Below are 17,442 nucleotides of genomic sequence, written 5' to 3' on the forward strand. Positions count from 1 at the left end.
ATGGCTAGATCATAGGTTTTAGGCGAGCATATCATATTATCATTCTTATCTTTATATGCAAAAATTAATAGCTCTCTCAAACATCACAGCAGAAAGTTCATTTTGTCATAGATAGAAATATTTCTTTGTTCCTTTTTTTTTTTTTTTTTTTTTTTTTTTTTTTTTTTTCCGAGACAACGTTTCTCTGTGTAGTCCTGGCTGTCCTGGAACTCACTCTGTAGACCATGCTGGATTTGAACTCATAAACCTGCCTGCCTCTGCCTCCCACATGCTGGTATTAAAGGCATGTGCCACCACTGCCTGGCCTGAGTAAATTTTTAAGTGCTCAGTTCTAGATATAGCCCTGTCCTCTAAGGATAAAATATAGACTATAAGAGCTAGATAATGTAGATATCTGCAGTGAAACATTATATTCCAGCCTGCACAGTTGTGCACACCTTTGTGTAGAAGAGTCAGTATTCTTAGTGTCAGCAATATGGAGCTATCCATGATCAACTAGATAGATAGTCCCATACATATTCACATATAAGCTGCACTAAATAGACTCAGGGGTATTTAAAAAGAGAAGTTTGAAGTATAAATAAATCGATGAAAGAAACATGCTAGGCTTTAGAAGTGAAACTCTAGGAGGACTGGATAAAATGCATATATTATGAAATTCTTAATTATAAATAGAGTAATGCATGGTTAAAAATAGATGCTGCTAAATGTCAGTCATCATGGTTTCCTCCTTGAGCAGAGATATGTGGCACAATATCTTAATGTTTGGGTTAAATTTCTAGCATCATAAACCTTATTATTTCAACTTATCATATACAAATCTTCATTATATTACATACAAAAAATCCTACTAGATTGTGTGAAGATGAAAAATGTAATGGACCATGAAACTTGATGGTAGTTTAATATATGATAGAATTATAAATCAATCATGTATTAAGTTCTTTCACATCAACTGAAACATCTAATCCACTGGATTAAAATAAACTCTTATAGCACAGAAAAGATTGAAGAATTATACAGTGAAAATCCATATTAACATCCTCGAGACTCCACAATTAACACCTCATTATACTTGCACTATCATACATGTACCAATGTATACATTCATCTGCCTATCACTCTAATGAATTTCTAAGTATGCTGCTTGCATGAAAACCTTTAAACCATAAGCATTTCAATAGGTCTATCAATCACAAACATTTAATAATCAAATAGAAATCCAAACTTCACATAAAAAAGGCATATAACTTACACACACCATTAGAAGAAGTTCAGAAATCAATGTGGTTTTATTATTAAAAGTTAGTTAGATTATAATTTGAAGTAAGATTGAAGATGAATTATATTGTATTATCAACCTGCTGTTTCCTACAGAGATAACCCAAATGTTTCCATAATAAAATAAAAGCAAATTTACTCTCCACCATTTAATTAAAAAAATTTATAGGTCACATTTACCATGGAATATTTAAAAACCATATAACTCCACAAAGTATTCTCAATGTTTAACTAAAATATTTTATTTAAATGTCATGATTTTAAATTCCAAAGTAAAATACTAGATTAAGCTTTTCAAATACAAATTTCAGGTAGAATCCACAATATAGTCTTTTATAATCAACAGATATTATCAATTTACTTAATCAAGAAAAAAATAGACTTTTCTTTTTATTTGTCTTCTATAGGTTTCAAAGTTATAAAAGTAGAAAAAATAATCAAAGTACAAATTTTAATGATGCTTTAAAATGATCAGTCTCTTACAAAACTCTTTTTTTAATGTCAAAAGAGTATTAAAGAAAATGACTCAGTTCTGAAGTAAATAAAATACTTAAACATCACAAAAAGTGTAATACTTTCTTTCATCAAAAATTTCTAAATTTCAACAACAATGATGTTCTCTTTAATTCTTAGTTAAATAGAAGGAAACTAGCTGCATTACAGCACTGTGTAGAGTATTTGCTTGGTGCTGAAGATAGATATTTAAAGTGGATATTTCATGGGAAATGCTGATTTTGCATTCATATATACATGTTTGACATTAAATGGCATATATTTCTCAAATGACAGTGCCTCATTCTGTTTTCATTTGAATTTACAAGGTGAGTAAGTGACAGTATTGACTTTGATCCCCAAGCACTTTGTAATGCTGGAACAAAATTTGACAATTCAAATTCAAGCACTTGTATAAGAAGCTGGGGAAGTAGGGGAATGTAAGTTACTTAGTGGCACCTCCATAAGTTAGAATATGAAGATTCATAATATCTATGGGCTCTTGAGTGTATTTTCTATTTCAATTCTAGAAAACATGCTAGATCCCATGTTTAAAAATCAGTAACAATACAGCAATTAAAAATAAGACATTTCCAATCTGCTTATAGTCTAATTATACATAAAATACTTGTTATATACACTACTGTTTACTAAATTGAAGAGATAGCCCAGTTTGTAACATAAGAACTAGAATATGAGTTTGACTTACCCAAAGTAAGGTAAAAGGAAAAAAATATTAAAATGAAAGGAAGGAAGGAAGGAAGGAAGGAAGGAAGGAAGGAAGGAAGAAAGGAAGAAAGAAAGAAAGAAAGAAAGAAAGAAAGAAAGAAAGAAAGAAAGAAAGAAAGAGATAAGAAAAGAAGAGACAAGAAGAAAAAATGGGAGATATGAGATATTTAAGGGCTACCATTTAGATGAGATCAAAGGTAATCCTAAAACTCTGTGGGAAAAGTAGAGTAGTTGTTCAATTCTGTAACCTTATCATTTGGGTGGTTAATGTAGGAAACCCTTTACTTCAAGACTATACTGGTCTACTCAGCAAAATCCTGCCCAAACAGCAGCAACAACAACAACAACAACAAAAACAAAGAACAAAAAAGCAGTGTATACAAATAAAAAAATTGAAGAGGCAAAGAGTGAATGATAAATTCACTCACACAGTACTTAGAGATTCCAATTTGTATTTATATACATGTAATATTTAAGATTGAACACAATTACAACCCAAGGAAAGACAGGAAAATTTAATTCATAATTAAAATCCAATGCACATTTAGAATAATGAGACTTTAATGCAGATAGTATATTTTAACTTTGCTTTAAAATATATCAAATTAGGACTATTTTTTCTGTTAAAAGTGCTACAAAGGCTGGACTATATTAACCATCCTCTCACGAAAGTGATATTTATTCATCATTGCATCTTTAGAACATAAAATATTAAAATAGGATAAAATAATTTAAGATGGGGAAAATGTTATAATTTTCTTCATCATTGACTCTTATAATAACATCTAAGGTAAGATAATAAAATGCATTCTCCATACTATATTTGTTTTGTTTCAGTTTGTTTTGGTTCACTTCAAGAAGGCTTCTTCCCTTGGAAGAAACGGTAAACTTGTGTTCATTGCATGTAGTTAGGGGCTGAAATGCCAACAAGTTTTTCAAAAAACTCAGTTATCTCTGTTCAACACCACTAGCAAGTATGTCTTAATTTTTGGTCTACTCAGTTCACTAATGAATTCACTGGAAAGTATTGAACCCAAAGTATGAGTCCAAATTCAATGTGTTTTCAGGATATTTGCCAAGCAAACTCACAGATGTGACAATTCTCTTTCCTTTCTTCCCTAACATCTTACTTTATGTTATAATTCTAGGGCAAGTTTATTCCAATATCATGTAGCTTTCTTTAAGTAAGTGGCTATAAATGGGTGGTTTATAGTGAGACATAAAAGGACATGGCAGAAAGGGAGCTAATGTAGTTCTTATTAGACAAGAATATATTATGTACGGTCCCATGTAACCTGGGAGGGGAAAGAAATAACGGGTAGGCAAAATAGCAAAATACAAGAATGAATACTATGAGTGAAAGGTTTCCTGGTCGTGAGGGTAGAGTAGAAGAGAAAAAAAATATTTTTCATTAGTTGTTATAGTAGAATATATTATCTTTATTACTTTTGCCTTGTGAACAAATGCCCAAAAGAAACAATTTAAAGTAGAAATAATTATTTTGACTGGTGACTTCAGATAATTTAGTACAAAGTCACTTTGCTGCATGAATTTGGATAGTATAACCTGTGTCAAGAGTGTTAGTTAGAAGCCGTACTTTTGGTCTTGGCATATAGAAAAGAGGAAAACTGAGAGCGACTAGGAGGATAGGAGAAGAGTGGGTATTTGAGCTGGATAGCACTTGATACCATGGTCCAACCTGCTTCCTTTCACCACCTCCTAATTAATAATCTATTGATCAGATTAGAACATTTATGATGAAATATTCCCTAAAACATTCTTGCAAACATACCAAGGGTCATAATTTTCTAAGCACAAGGGCTACATTAATCTAATCTAACTGAAAGCCAACATAAACCTCTATAGTTCTTTCATCCATGTATATAGTTGGTAAATATAAAATACATTTTTGCATTTGAAAAATTGGATTTAAACTTTTGGTTAAAGTGTTATGAATTATAACAGCTATTTTTTTTTTAAGTTCAAATAGTGGTAAAATTTAATTAAGGAACTATGTGTACTCCCATTCTCTTTGAAATTATTCTGACTCAAATCCATAGATTTAAAAACTGGCTCTACTGCTATTATTTTTGTTTCTTGATGACTATATATAGTTGTTATTTAGGCAGGAAAACATTAAAACAATAAATTGCAGCACCAATATGTAAATTGTGAAGGGAAAATGTTCATCTAATTAGAATGGTTTATTTTGGGAGTGCTATGCCAGATGATTGTTTTGGTGCCTTTTCCAGGTCCAATATTATTTAATTTCTTAATCAGTCTTTTTACTAAAACATTTAATGGTATGCTTTGGTCTTAGGAAACCAGAAATGTTTCATCGTCATCTGTAATTTAATGCACGCTACACAAAGTCTCACCATCAGATAGGGAACTTTTTCATCCTCTGTTCTCTGCCTCCTTCTCATCTTCCTCCTGCTTCTCTTCCTTCATTTTCTAAGTTTCTCCAACTGTAGAGTAGTATCCCAATGCCTATGTGCTAGCATTTAACATATAGAGAGCTAGAATGCATTACTTTACTATGGTAGCAACTCACAAAGTCATAATCAGATCTGGGGGTTTCTAATTCACAAGTAACCTACATAGTAGTGATTGCTTTTGATTTATCATAACTATTACAGAACAATTGGTATTTAGTAATTTGGAAAGCTATGGTTGCTTTATTTTAGGTGCAGGCAAAACAATTTGATCTTTGCCTATCGATCTTTAACACATAGCCTTGTATTCTGGTACATAGTATTTGACTGCAAGACATTAGTAAATCAAGTATTATGGTCATGGTTTCACTATTATCTCTTTGTATCTATGGTATGAAGCTAGAAGAATGTCAAAGCTTGACCTAGAGTCACTCAAAATTGTCCAAAACTGATAAGCTGCAACTCTACTAGCACTTTTTACCAGTTACTGCTAAGTGGCCAGAAGGGATGGTAATAAGGTAAAAATCTATAGATGAAGGTACAAAAATACCACTTTTTACAGAATAAGGTTTAAACCAGGCATTTTACTTCCTTATGAGAAGCAATACCACGGCAAACATGCGTCAAAAGACACATTGAAAGCAACTGTTAACTGTACAGCCAAAAAGGTTACTTTACATCTTGAATATTTAGTGTGTGCAAGTTATAGCCTTTCTCATGGAATGCCTCACATAAATAACAATTTAATGAAGTACTTGTCTTTATTCCTCTTTCAGGATAAGAAAGCTTAGAAAGGGCAAATAATTTATTCAAGTGCAAATGGCTGGTAAGTGGCAGAGCTAGAATTCAAGCAAATTTTATTCCATGTCCGTCTTTTTAAAATAGTATATCTGAATTTTTAATTCTATTTTTGTTGTGATGTACATGTTAGTAGTTTTTCTCTGAAATTAATCTTTATAGGAGGCTCCGTTTTTAGGGATATGACAATAACTTATAGCAGAAGAGGCTTTTTTTTTCCAAATAGCATTAATGCATTAATTGCCCATTTATAAGCTGTGACTGCAGAGAGCAGTGGGTTGGCTCACATTCATGCAATAAGCAGAGGTGCGTTGAGTGAAGGGATCACAGTCAGATATATAATCATTTATGAAATAAGTTAATAATGGTTGAAACAGTGTATGCTTTATGAAATAAATTTCCTAAGGTGAACAGGCATTAACAGATGTTCAAGTATTGTTAATGTCCCCATAGACAGGCATATCACTTTCTCAGTTACTGAGCACATGTGGTGTTCTTTTAGTACCATTCATCCCATTTACACTAAGAAAGGATAAATGCATGTTCATGAACCTCAGCAAAAATGCCCTAATTTTCTCCCCATAAATATTCTTGACTTCCTGTTCAGTAAATTAATTTTCTAAAACCCAAATTAGGAAAAGATGTTAACTCCTTGCTACGATTATTTCTGTGGCTTTCTGTTATATTTCAAAGATGTAAAAGACTTAATGACACCACTTCACAAAAGTTTTGAGGAGTCTACAACCTGTGGTAAACATTATTTCATATTTGTGTCTGGCATCAGCCCCACAAATTTTCCCTCTTGGTGGTTTCCAACACAAGATCTTTATTGTTACCAGAGTTACTTTTAATGTTAGATATGATATAGCAATCATCTATTCAAACCTCTATTCTAAAAGCATGGACACCTTTAATTGATGTACACATAAAAGATTGATCTCTCTTATATTCCCACACTTGTCATATATATCTATTGTTATAATTCCATTGTCAAAACTATTTTAGTTTAAAATTTTTCATCTACTAGTATTAAAAGGAGATGTTTAATATTATAAGATAAGGTGACTAATGCTGTTGTTGAAAGAAGGAAATTACTAATGGAAAATGTGACATTTCCAGAAGTGACAGCTTGTCAAATTGACTGTCAATATGTTTAAAGAAAATATTAATACAAAAGTAAATCACAAGTAACAACAAGAGCAAAATAGAAATCAACATTTTAAAGTAGATATTGGACAGGTAGAAACTAGTGCTTTCTGATTTAGAAAATAATTTTCTGTGTTTTGTACAGGTATACATTTAACTGGGCTTGTTCAACAAACTCTAGAATAATAATTTGGATGAAAATCATATATCTTACGAAGAGTAATTCATTTTATAAGATGAGGGGAGCTGTTGGCCACAAAACATTGCAAAAGCATTTTATGGCATAAATTTTCATATTTTAAACTTTTAAAGGGTATTTACATATTTTCTACTGCAATTTGAAGAAAGTCTATAGGTTTTCCTTTTTTCATATGCACATGTGGAAACAATTCTACAATGATTTCCAACACAGGTGTTGCGTATCCTAAATGCAAAACCATTTGACAGGCTGGATAAACAATTAGTCATTTAAGATTTGAAAGCTGCTTAACCTTAATGGATTATGCATTTTATCTTATTTTGTACTAAGAATCAATTTTTATTTTATTTGGTACTAAGAATCACTCTGTATGGAACAGTCTGAGGGTGTACTGGAAAGGGAATAGAATCTGGACTTTAAAATAAATAAATAAAAGGTTAAAAAAAATCACTCTGTATGAACTGCCATTAGAACCCACCATTATTGCAATGATAGAATTATAAGATCTCAATAAATTTCAAGTTGGTATTAAGCATAAACTAAAATGAAACTCAACTATTTAGAATATTTAGGTGTCCAAATGTTACAAATTATACAAACTGTGAATCAAAACAAAAATGAAATATTCAGCTTTATTCCAAACTGAAGCAAGCAAGAATCTCTAGAATATGAAACAAAACACACACAATGATAGGAAATGTAATGAATGTAATGTGCTGTATTTTCCATTGCTAAATCTTTAAATAATACTGAATCTATGGCTTTCTCTGTACCTCTATGTCTCTCTGACTCTGTCTCTGTGTCTCTCCTGTGTGTGTCTATGTGTGTGTTTGTATATGAAACACCACTTTGCTTTACTTTTTCTGTAACAAGAAAAGAAAGCACATCTCACAAATCCATTTTTTCTTAGGTTAATGAAGACAACCTTGTTCAAGCAAAAAATGCATGCAGATGAGGTTATGATCTTTAACTACTGTTCAGAAATGAAACATTTCTATTTTATAATAGAAAACCAATGGTGGTTATCATCAAGAGACAGCTCTAACAAAACGAACTTTTCAGAAAGGAAAAGAAAACTCTAAATTCAAATCTTCTTCGCTGTGATTTAAAGATTAATTAATTAAGTTGTGGCTGCTTGATAAGAAGTTTTAATGCATTTATGGAAAACAGACTTACAGGTCTAAATCATAATTAGTTAAAAATCCCTGGAGTTGAGGGGCGATTAAATGTAGAGACTCACAGCCAGACCTTAGACATAGAGTGGGACTCAGAACATTCAGCCCTAAATGGGAGGTCTCCATCAAATTCTTCAGATCAAGGATTAGGGAACCAACCACCTGCAAGAGGAGGCAGCATATAAGAACCAGAGGTAATGAAGGACACAAAGAAAACGGGGCCCTTTGAATCAACACGTGTGTGTGTGTGTGTGTGTGTGTGTGTGTGTGTGTGTGTGTGTGTNTGTGTGTGTGTGTGTGTGTGTGTGTGTGTGTGTTATGGCTTCCAGTTTAGTGTTTTCCTAGAATTCCTGACCATGCAAACAAGTGAGTCTCTGATATTTATGCCTCCTCTCGAGCTTTTCTCCTTCTGTTGATTTGTCCTATATAGCTTCAATGTGATTCTTTTTATTTATCTTATTATTTATTGATTTAGGTTATCATTTATGTTTTATTGATTGATGAATAAGTGAATGGATGAAAACCTAGCCACTAGGGTAAATATTGCCAACTCTACTGGCATTTATACTTGCTAGGAGAGGGATTCACTTTTCTGCAGTGGAGTGACACTTTGTATACCAACCACTCCAGGGCAGTCCTCTTGTTCAGGTGTAGTGGAACAACATGTAATGGGCTCCACAATTGCTTTCTGTGCTTTTATTCAGTTATAGTTTAGTGAGGGGTTGGTGGTTTGGTTTGGTTGTTTTGTTTTATTTTGTTTTGATTTTGTTCTTTTTTGATGTTCTTTTATTTTGTTTTCTAGGACTTTTTGAGCAAGATTATTTTATTGATTTTTTAAAATAATTTTGAGGAAGAATTTAACAGTTGGGGTGTGGATGATGAGACAATATGAAAGGACTTGGGGCAGGGGAAGAATATGATCAATATATATTTAAATTTAAAAATGTTTTAAATAATAAAATGTTTAAAATGAAAATAAATGATAACTTTAAAATCCATGAGAGAGAAGATACAGCTATAGTTTTAGACTTTAATTCATCGTTAAAATTTCATTCAATATATCATTTATACTTCAAAACCTGGCTGTTATAATTATGTTCTGCCAATCCAAATTCTATGACATCATCTTTAGTGGAAAATACAAACAGCTCAGTCAATATCTCTGGCCAAATGAATGACAGCACCCCATAAAATCTCTGGAGGTGCTTTCTACCTAGTTTGAGTGGCACACTTCCTGCAGAGATAAAGCATGAAAGGCTACCTTGAGTTAATATGCCACAGGTAGTCCCCACCACTGAGTTTAAAGCACACAGCTTTATGATAATCTTAAACCCAGAAGAAGAAAGGCCTCTGGATGATGCTAATATTTTAAATATTAAATGTAAATCCATAGTTATGGACTTCAAGTGTGCAAAGTTCCAAACAGTTCCAAGCAAAGAGAACACAAAGCTAGGACCTCCACAAAAAACGAATTTTCTAGCATTGTTGACACAGTATTTTTGGAATCAATAACCAAGATATTTTGAGAATCTGTTTCTGCTTTCTGTGATTATTCTAAATTTTATGCATTAATCTGATTAAAAGTAGGAGCTCAATTCAATTTAATAACAACTACTAGTAGAAAAGAAATTTGGTGTTATTCACACTCACAATCAGACTTTGTAAAACAAACAGTCCATGTTTGTAAGTAGTTTTAATTTAATATTTTCATTTTATAGAGAAGTAGCTTACTTCACTAAGTTCTTTGTTAGCCACTTCAAATTAAAAGCTAACTAATATTTTTCCTTCATCATGTTCAGAAGTTGATGAAGTGTTATTGTTTTCATTCTCAGTGGAAACTGAATGATGAGTTTTGGAAAATAAGCAAAAAAAAAAAAAAGAATTGAGTATTTACAAGGTGTCAATTTCTTGAAAATTATTTTTTCAGCTAGTATCTCATTTAGCTCCCACAAATGTATAATATACATAATCTAATAATCCCATTTACAGTTAATAAAAAATGCTGAAGAAATGATACAATGGAAAAGAGCACAACCTTTGGAAACCTTCCTGCTGGGATCAAACCTTGTTTGTAAATTGTATTATCTCATATATCATATAGAGGAAAAAGTAATGATTTACTTCCTTTAGTTTTGGAAATATCAATCAGTTTATATATGCCATTAATCTGAAAATGTATCTGGGTGTTATACATATTCAAAGCTATTTTATTTTCAACCAAGTTTTCTCAAAAGTATAGTTAGTACTGCAGCCAAATTACAAAGAAAAAATAGAACACTTTGGACACTGTAATTTTCCTATTCCAATTATATTGTCCAAGTTAGATATAATGCCATCCTTGTTCAAAAATGATTGAAAATGGATAATGAATTACTTTTTTCAAGTTAAAGCAAAAATTTTCATATTTTATATTTTGTATGTTAAATTTTGATCAAGTTAGAAGAAGCAAACAATATTAGTATCCAGTGGTTAATTTAATTCATGAAAATTTCATAAAGCGTGTATCCTCACAGAACATACAAAGTATACCTCTTGATAAGATAATGCATAGTTGGTTCAGTGCAACTAGTCCTGTAAATATTTCTACCAATCTCATTTGATACATTTTGGTGAGATAAAAGTACTTGCTATTTGTGTGTGTTTTATAGCTTCAAATTATTTAATAAGTAACTGTGCTATGAAAAGTACAAACATTTTAGAACTACTAGGAACTAAAAGAAATGGAGAGTGTCAGTATTGAAGTTTTAGGAGTGAAATAATATGCAAATATATTCTGAAACAACTCATTCAATATTTTCCTTCCAAGATTTCTTTTTGCTATGAGAAATCAAGTATAAAGTTGGAGTTATGGTTTAAGATTAATTGCTGAGGAAATCATTTACAATAATGAAATTGAGATGGTCTCAATTTTCTCAACACTAGATGGCTATTTGATGAATGTTTGACACCTTCCAAATGATTTATGGTTCTTTCAAATGTGTGGTCTATTTTCATCTCCTATGTTAACTTTTGAGAGTTAAGTTTTTGTGAGTAAAGGACATGTTTACCTCATCTTTGTGAATTAACCCAGATACTAGGTATTTACTGTAATTCCACAGAATTTTGTATTAAGCATACTAAAGAAATATAAAGAAATGAGAGAAACATTTGTCATTTCTATTTCATTCGAAATACCTTCCAAACAGTATTTTCCAACTTTATATGTAGAAAATAAGTAGTAATATGTTACAAGTTCTCAGTAATATACATCAGAGTATAGTATTAGAATAATGATGGTATCAACAACCTAAATATGCACAAAATGTCTACAGTTCAGATTTTCTAAATAGTTGGCAAATTGTCTGATAACACTACTTTATAGACATAGAACTTACATTATATAGCTAGATCAAAACTTCAGGCAGACAGAGCTGCCTCATGAGATTTTCCCTGTGAGCTGTTTAAAGGAAACAAATATCTCCATTTATCTGAGTCACTGGAGACAAAGTTCTCACCTTTTCCCCTAAGTATTCTTTTTGTTCTCTATTTTCCTTGTTGTTATTCATCATACAGGATACATAACACTGCCATTAAATGAGAAACTTGCTTTTTATTGGAAGAGATATCACTTCCTTATATTGAAACTGAAATAGCTTTTACAAGCAACTGTTCAGCTTGAGATTATGAAGTGCAATCTCAAATTCTAAGTGCAATTTAGAACTTGAAATAGCATGCATTACTTAGAACGAAGTCTCTATACTTGCAATTTGACAATTTACTGATGGATTAAAGGACTGCATACATCCCCTTCTGGTATTGCAGGTTTTCCACTCTAATGTCAAATAGTCACCTGTCAAATACACATGACTCATGATTTAAAAGTACTTCTAGGAAGCTATCCTTGTAATAAATTTTCAGTTGCTAAGTATCTTTGCTCATCTTCTTGGATCATTATATTGTTCTTTAGAACTCCACATTGGAAAAGATATCCATGCTACTTAATATCATCTTGTAAATGGTTACTTTTAGTAGTTTTAAAGTATCTGTCACAGAAAATAAAGTGAATATGTTAAGACATAAATCAATGAGAAATTTGCTTTTAATTTAAATAGCTACACACACTGCCTTATGGAAAGAATCAATATAAATAAACAGGAAATGTAGAAATTTTTAGTGATGATCCTCATTATCCAATATAATTTACAAAATCAATATTCAAAAGGCTGTGAATGTAATTCAGTTCATAAGCCCTAGCGATATTAGCATGGCAGTTTTCAAATTTACGAAAATAAAGATTTCAAAAACAATATGTTTATTTATTTTTTTGTTTGTTTGTTTATCTTGGGTGCATGCATGCATGGATATACCCATGCCAAGGTATGTTGGTATCAATTGCAGGACAACTTGCTGTTTTGGGTTGTTTGTTTGTTTGTTTTCCCCTTATTATGTATTTTCCTGGGATTGAATTCAGTTATCTGCCTTGGCAGAAAGGGCCAATTTATATCATGGCATTATTTAAGGTCCCACAGATACTTCCCCAAAGCAACAAAAGGTTAGCTAAAATATAAAAACGAGTTAAAAAACAAACAAACAAACAAACAAAAAAACAGAGAGGAGACCATTTAGTAAGAGGACTTGTAACAGAGAAATGGCCCAACATGGAGGAATAATTGATTCTTTAATTGCAAGCTAAATGAATTAGTGACATGTGCAGTGTGTTGTTTTATAGTATCAAATATGAGTACAGACTTTGTTTGAGTTGGAATGGTAAAAGTAATGAGACACTGTTGTATGGAACAAATAATTTCAAGGAAAATATTTTAGGTGTAAAATAAATAATTTAATGAAAATTCTATTTAAATCTTTAAGCTGCAGCTGGTTTGACATGCCACTTTGGACTAATGTCGTATACTGTAAACTTGACCTTGACTTTATTCTTTAATGGAAATATTAAAGACTCATGGAGTTAGTTTTGTCACTATCATTCTCTTATGCAATACATCATCATCACAAATTCCCCTCCCTCCACTCCTTCTTCTCCCCCTCACAACAACCCTCTTCCCCCAGATCCACTACTGTTTCCGTTCAGAAATAAACAGATCACCCGACCCCACCCTAAATATCAACCAATTCCCTCTTTCTGACCAGGAACTGAAGACAGGTTAACTCATATGGTTACTTTATTTCAAATGCTTACCATCTAGTTTTGGAATAACCTTCATCCAATAAGTATTATGAATTCATTGTATTAGTTAAAATATAATGGCCTATTAGTATTCTATCCTGCCTCTATAAAATGTTTAGTTTACAACTGTGTCAAGGGAGTGAGCCTCAGTATGTAATTTTGGTATCTGAAATTGCTTTGAGAAAGACCTTTGATGTCATCAGATATCTCCTCCCAATAAATTCTGTAACCTTTATCAAAATAAAACTATTTTCCATTGCCAACATGACAAAAACAAGACAAATTACATTCTTTTGAAAAATACTGCATGTGTTGTTTTAATGCAGCTACTCTAAATCTATTAACCATTAGACAATGATGAATTAGGGTTACTCATAAGAACACTTAAGCAGTCACTGTTATCTACATTACTCATCTGTCAAACTGCTACAGAAAAACAAATGTGTTGTAAAACTGATTCTAAAATCTCTCTCTCTCTCTCTCTCTCTCTCTCTCTCTCTCTCTCTCTCTCTCTTTCTCTCTTTCTCTTTTCTTTTTCTCTTTGTTTACTTTTTCCTTCTTTCCTTCTTTCTTTTTCTTGCCCTTTAAATGAAAACCGTTATCTTCGTTTCTTCAGTGAATTTAGCTCTCTAATAGGGTAAATAAGCTGTGATTTGTAAATTTGTTCCTGCTTCTGTGACATTGTATTGGAGTGTATAGCTGGGTTTGCAACTTTTTGCATAAGTGAAGTGGAAAACAATTAAATATTTACTTACTCATAAAATAATAATATTGATGTATTGTCCTAGGTTTACATTTAATAATTATATCAAAAGTTATTTTTGATGTAAAAATTTTAACATGCATCAGGAATATGTTTGCAAACCCTTAAGAAGAACAAAAATATCAAAAAACCAAACTCCCCAGAGCTTACAAGAACTAAATCACCAACCAAGGAGTACATATGGAGGGACCCATGGATCCAGCTGCATATGCAGGAGAAGATGGCCTTGCTGGGCATCAATGGGAAGAGAGGCCCTTGGTCCTCTGAATACTTGATGCCTCAGTATAAGGGAATTAATTCAAGGACAGGAAGAAGGGAGTAGGTGGGTGGAGGAACACCCTCCTAGATGAAAAGGAAAGAGGTTGGCAGGGTGGGGGAGGGAATCTGGAAAAGGGATAACATTTGAAATACAAGTAAAGAAAATACCCAATAAAGAAAAAAAGAAAATAGAAAAAAATAGCCGGGCAGTGGTGGCATATGCCTAGCACTTGGGAGGCAGAGACAGGTGGATTTCTGAGTTCAAGGCAAGCCTGGTCTACAAAGTGAGTTCCAGGACAGCCAGGACTATACAGAGAAACCCTGTCTCAAAAACAAACAAACAAACAAACAAACAAACAAACAAAGTAAAAGTGTTTGAAATGTTTAAAAATAGAAAAAGAGTTTAAAAATCCTCTAATTTATAATTTTCTAAATTCATATAGTTTGATTTAAACGTTGCACAAATAAGTATTATACAGATATATTTATATGATTATGGAAGGCAATGGATTCCGTGCAAAGAAAACTGGATATGATGTTCAAGATTGGCATATCCAGAAAATATATATGCACATCTCCTTACAAACACATTAATGTATTACTTGGGAAATTATAAATATAACAACTTTTGTTTCCTTTTTTCAAAGAATGGACACAATAAATACACGTTATCTATATGTATGATAGTAACTAATCTAATTATGTTAATATTTACTTGAAATATTAACACTTATAGACACCAATTAAAAAGCAACTGGGCTGATATGATTACCTATTGGATAAACACATCTACCAAGCCTGACAAATTCAGTTTGATTTTCTGTTAATTTTCCTCTGCCTACAAACATAGCAGAGCAATTTTACATCCATATATGTACAGATACACACACATTCACACACGCAAACTAATAATTTTCAAAAATGTAAAACCAGTGACTGTTAATGTAAATAAAAGCATATTTCATTAATGGAAAAATTAAAATACAAAGACTAAGTTATATCATTATAAAGGACAGTATTGTGATGAAACATACAGATATTAAATTTTAAACTTGGAATAGTTATGTACATTTCAGATAAAGAAGACTTCTAATAATAAACTTTAAATTATCCTAATAGGAATAATATATATATATATATCCTTATAAGATAGTATTAAAATGTATGAGGTACAAACAGATGACAACAAAGGTTAAAAAGACAAAATTACAATTATAGTCAGGGATTTTAACTTACATCTTTCAATAATGGATAGGGCAAGTAGGCAGAAAATCACTAAGGATAGAGTTGACCAGAAGAGCACTATCAAGTAGCTTGACATAGTTGACATTTATAGATTACTGTATTCAACAACAGCAGAATATACATTCTTCTCAAGCTTACGTGGAATAGTTCCTAAAACTAACAATATTCTATGCCATAAATTACTCCTTAAACAAATAATTAAAAAAAGAAAATGTGTGGGTTATTTTCCTAATATAATAGATATAAAAGTAAAAACAAGGTTTTTGAAAATCTCTATTGGGAAAATTAAAATAATATTCTTTTTAAATAAAATATATACAAAATTCGCAAGAATATTTAAAATATTTTATTTATAAATGATAATAGAACTATTCAAAATCAGTGAAATGAGAAAAAGGAATGCTTAAGGAAATTCAATGGCATTTCTACACACATTTTTTTTATTAAAATACTTAGTTTATTTCACATGCATATTTTTGTCTCCCTACTATTTCCACATCTGACCACCACTATTACTATGTCCTACCATAATATTCCATACATATTTAAACCAAGTAAAGTGGAGTTCCATCCTTGAAAGCTAAACAGGAATTTTAGACAATTCTGGGCAATTGAACCTGGACATTTATCAAACACAGTAGGGAAAGTTCTCACTATGCATTATAAAAAGGACAGCCATACATCAACTATTACAGAAATGAAGTAAGACAGAATATTTCAAACTGTTTAAACAATTTTCTTTTCTTTTTTTTAAGAGTTGGTTTGGCTTTTATTCTTTTTTAGTTAGATATTTTCTTCATTTACATTTCAAATGCTATCCCAAAAGTCCCCTATACCCTTCCACCACCCTGCTGCCCAGTCCACACACTCCTGCCTCCTGGCCCTGGCATTATCCTGTACTGGAGCATATAATCTTTCCGAGACAAAGGGCCTCTCCTCCCAATGCTGGCCGAGTAGGTCATCTTCTGCTACATATGCACCTAGAGACATGAGCTCTATGGGTACTGGTTAGTCCATATTGTTAAAGAGATGTCCTCCACTGCCAGAGATCTTGAATAGCCTCCTGGTCAGTCACCTGGAAACAATTCTTCACATAATTAAAGACCTTGGCTCCCACTTTGGGAAGAGAACCACCTTTTTCTATAATTGCTTGAATTTTACCTTAATATCTTCTACAGAACAAGGTCCTTTTGGGTATTTTAGGAGGTTTTTTTTTTTGGACTCTTGACCCTTTGATCTTGGTGTTGACAGTTTTAAGTCTTTTCCATTTTGGCTTGATTTTTGTGCATTGTTGGCTGGGGAATCTCATACAGATTTCTTTACTGGGACCTTTTCTTTAGTTTCCTCTTGATCAAAATCATCATCATCTTCTTCATCATCCTCATCATCTCCATCAAGTTTTACATTTTTCTATGGAACCTTGTTACCACCTCCAGGAGCAGATAGCTTTCCAGACATGCCAAAGAGTTTTCTTTTTTTTTCTTTTGCTGTTTTTTTTTAACATTTATTATTATTATTATTTTCTTTATTTACATTTCAAATGCTATCCTGAAAGTTCCCTAAACCCCACCACCACCCCTGCTACCCTACCCACCCACTCCCACTACTTGGCCCTGGCCTTCCCCTGTGCTGGGTCATATAAAGTTTGCAAGACCAAGGGACCTCTCTTCCCAGTGATGGCCGATTAGGCCATCTTCTGCTACATATGCAGCTAGAGACTCGAGCTCAGGAGGTACTGGTTAGTTCATATTGTTGTT

At 32.1% G+C, this 17,442-nt stretch overlaps 1 protein-coding gene and 1 pseudogene across 2 annotated transcripts in view; both read right to left on the minus strand.

Annotated features, from left to right (window-relative positions):
- The window catches only part of Il1rapl1 (interleukin 1 receptor accessory protein like 1), a 1,306,889-nt gene that overhangs the window by 980,055 nt on the left and 309,392 nt on the right, over positions 1-17,442 (minus strand). The gene's annotated exons all lie outside the window — the stretch shown is intronic.
- Positions 16,707-17,442, minus strand: part of LOC110313421 — a 1,734-nt pseudogene continuing 998 nt past the window's right edge.

This window comes from Mus pahari, chromosome X (assembly GCF_900095145.1).
Source record: "Mus pahari chromosome X, PAHARI_EIJ_v1.1, whole genome shotgun sequence".
Taxonomy (NCBI): Eukaryota; Metazoa; Chordata; class Mammalia; order Rodentia; family Muridae; genus Mus; species Mus pahari.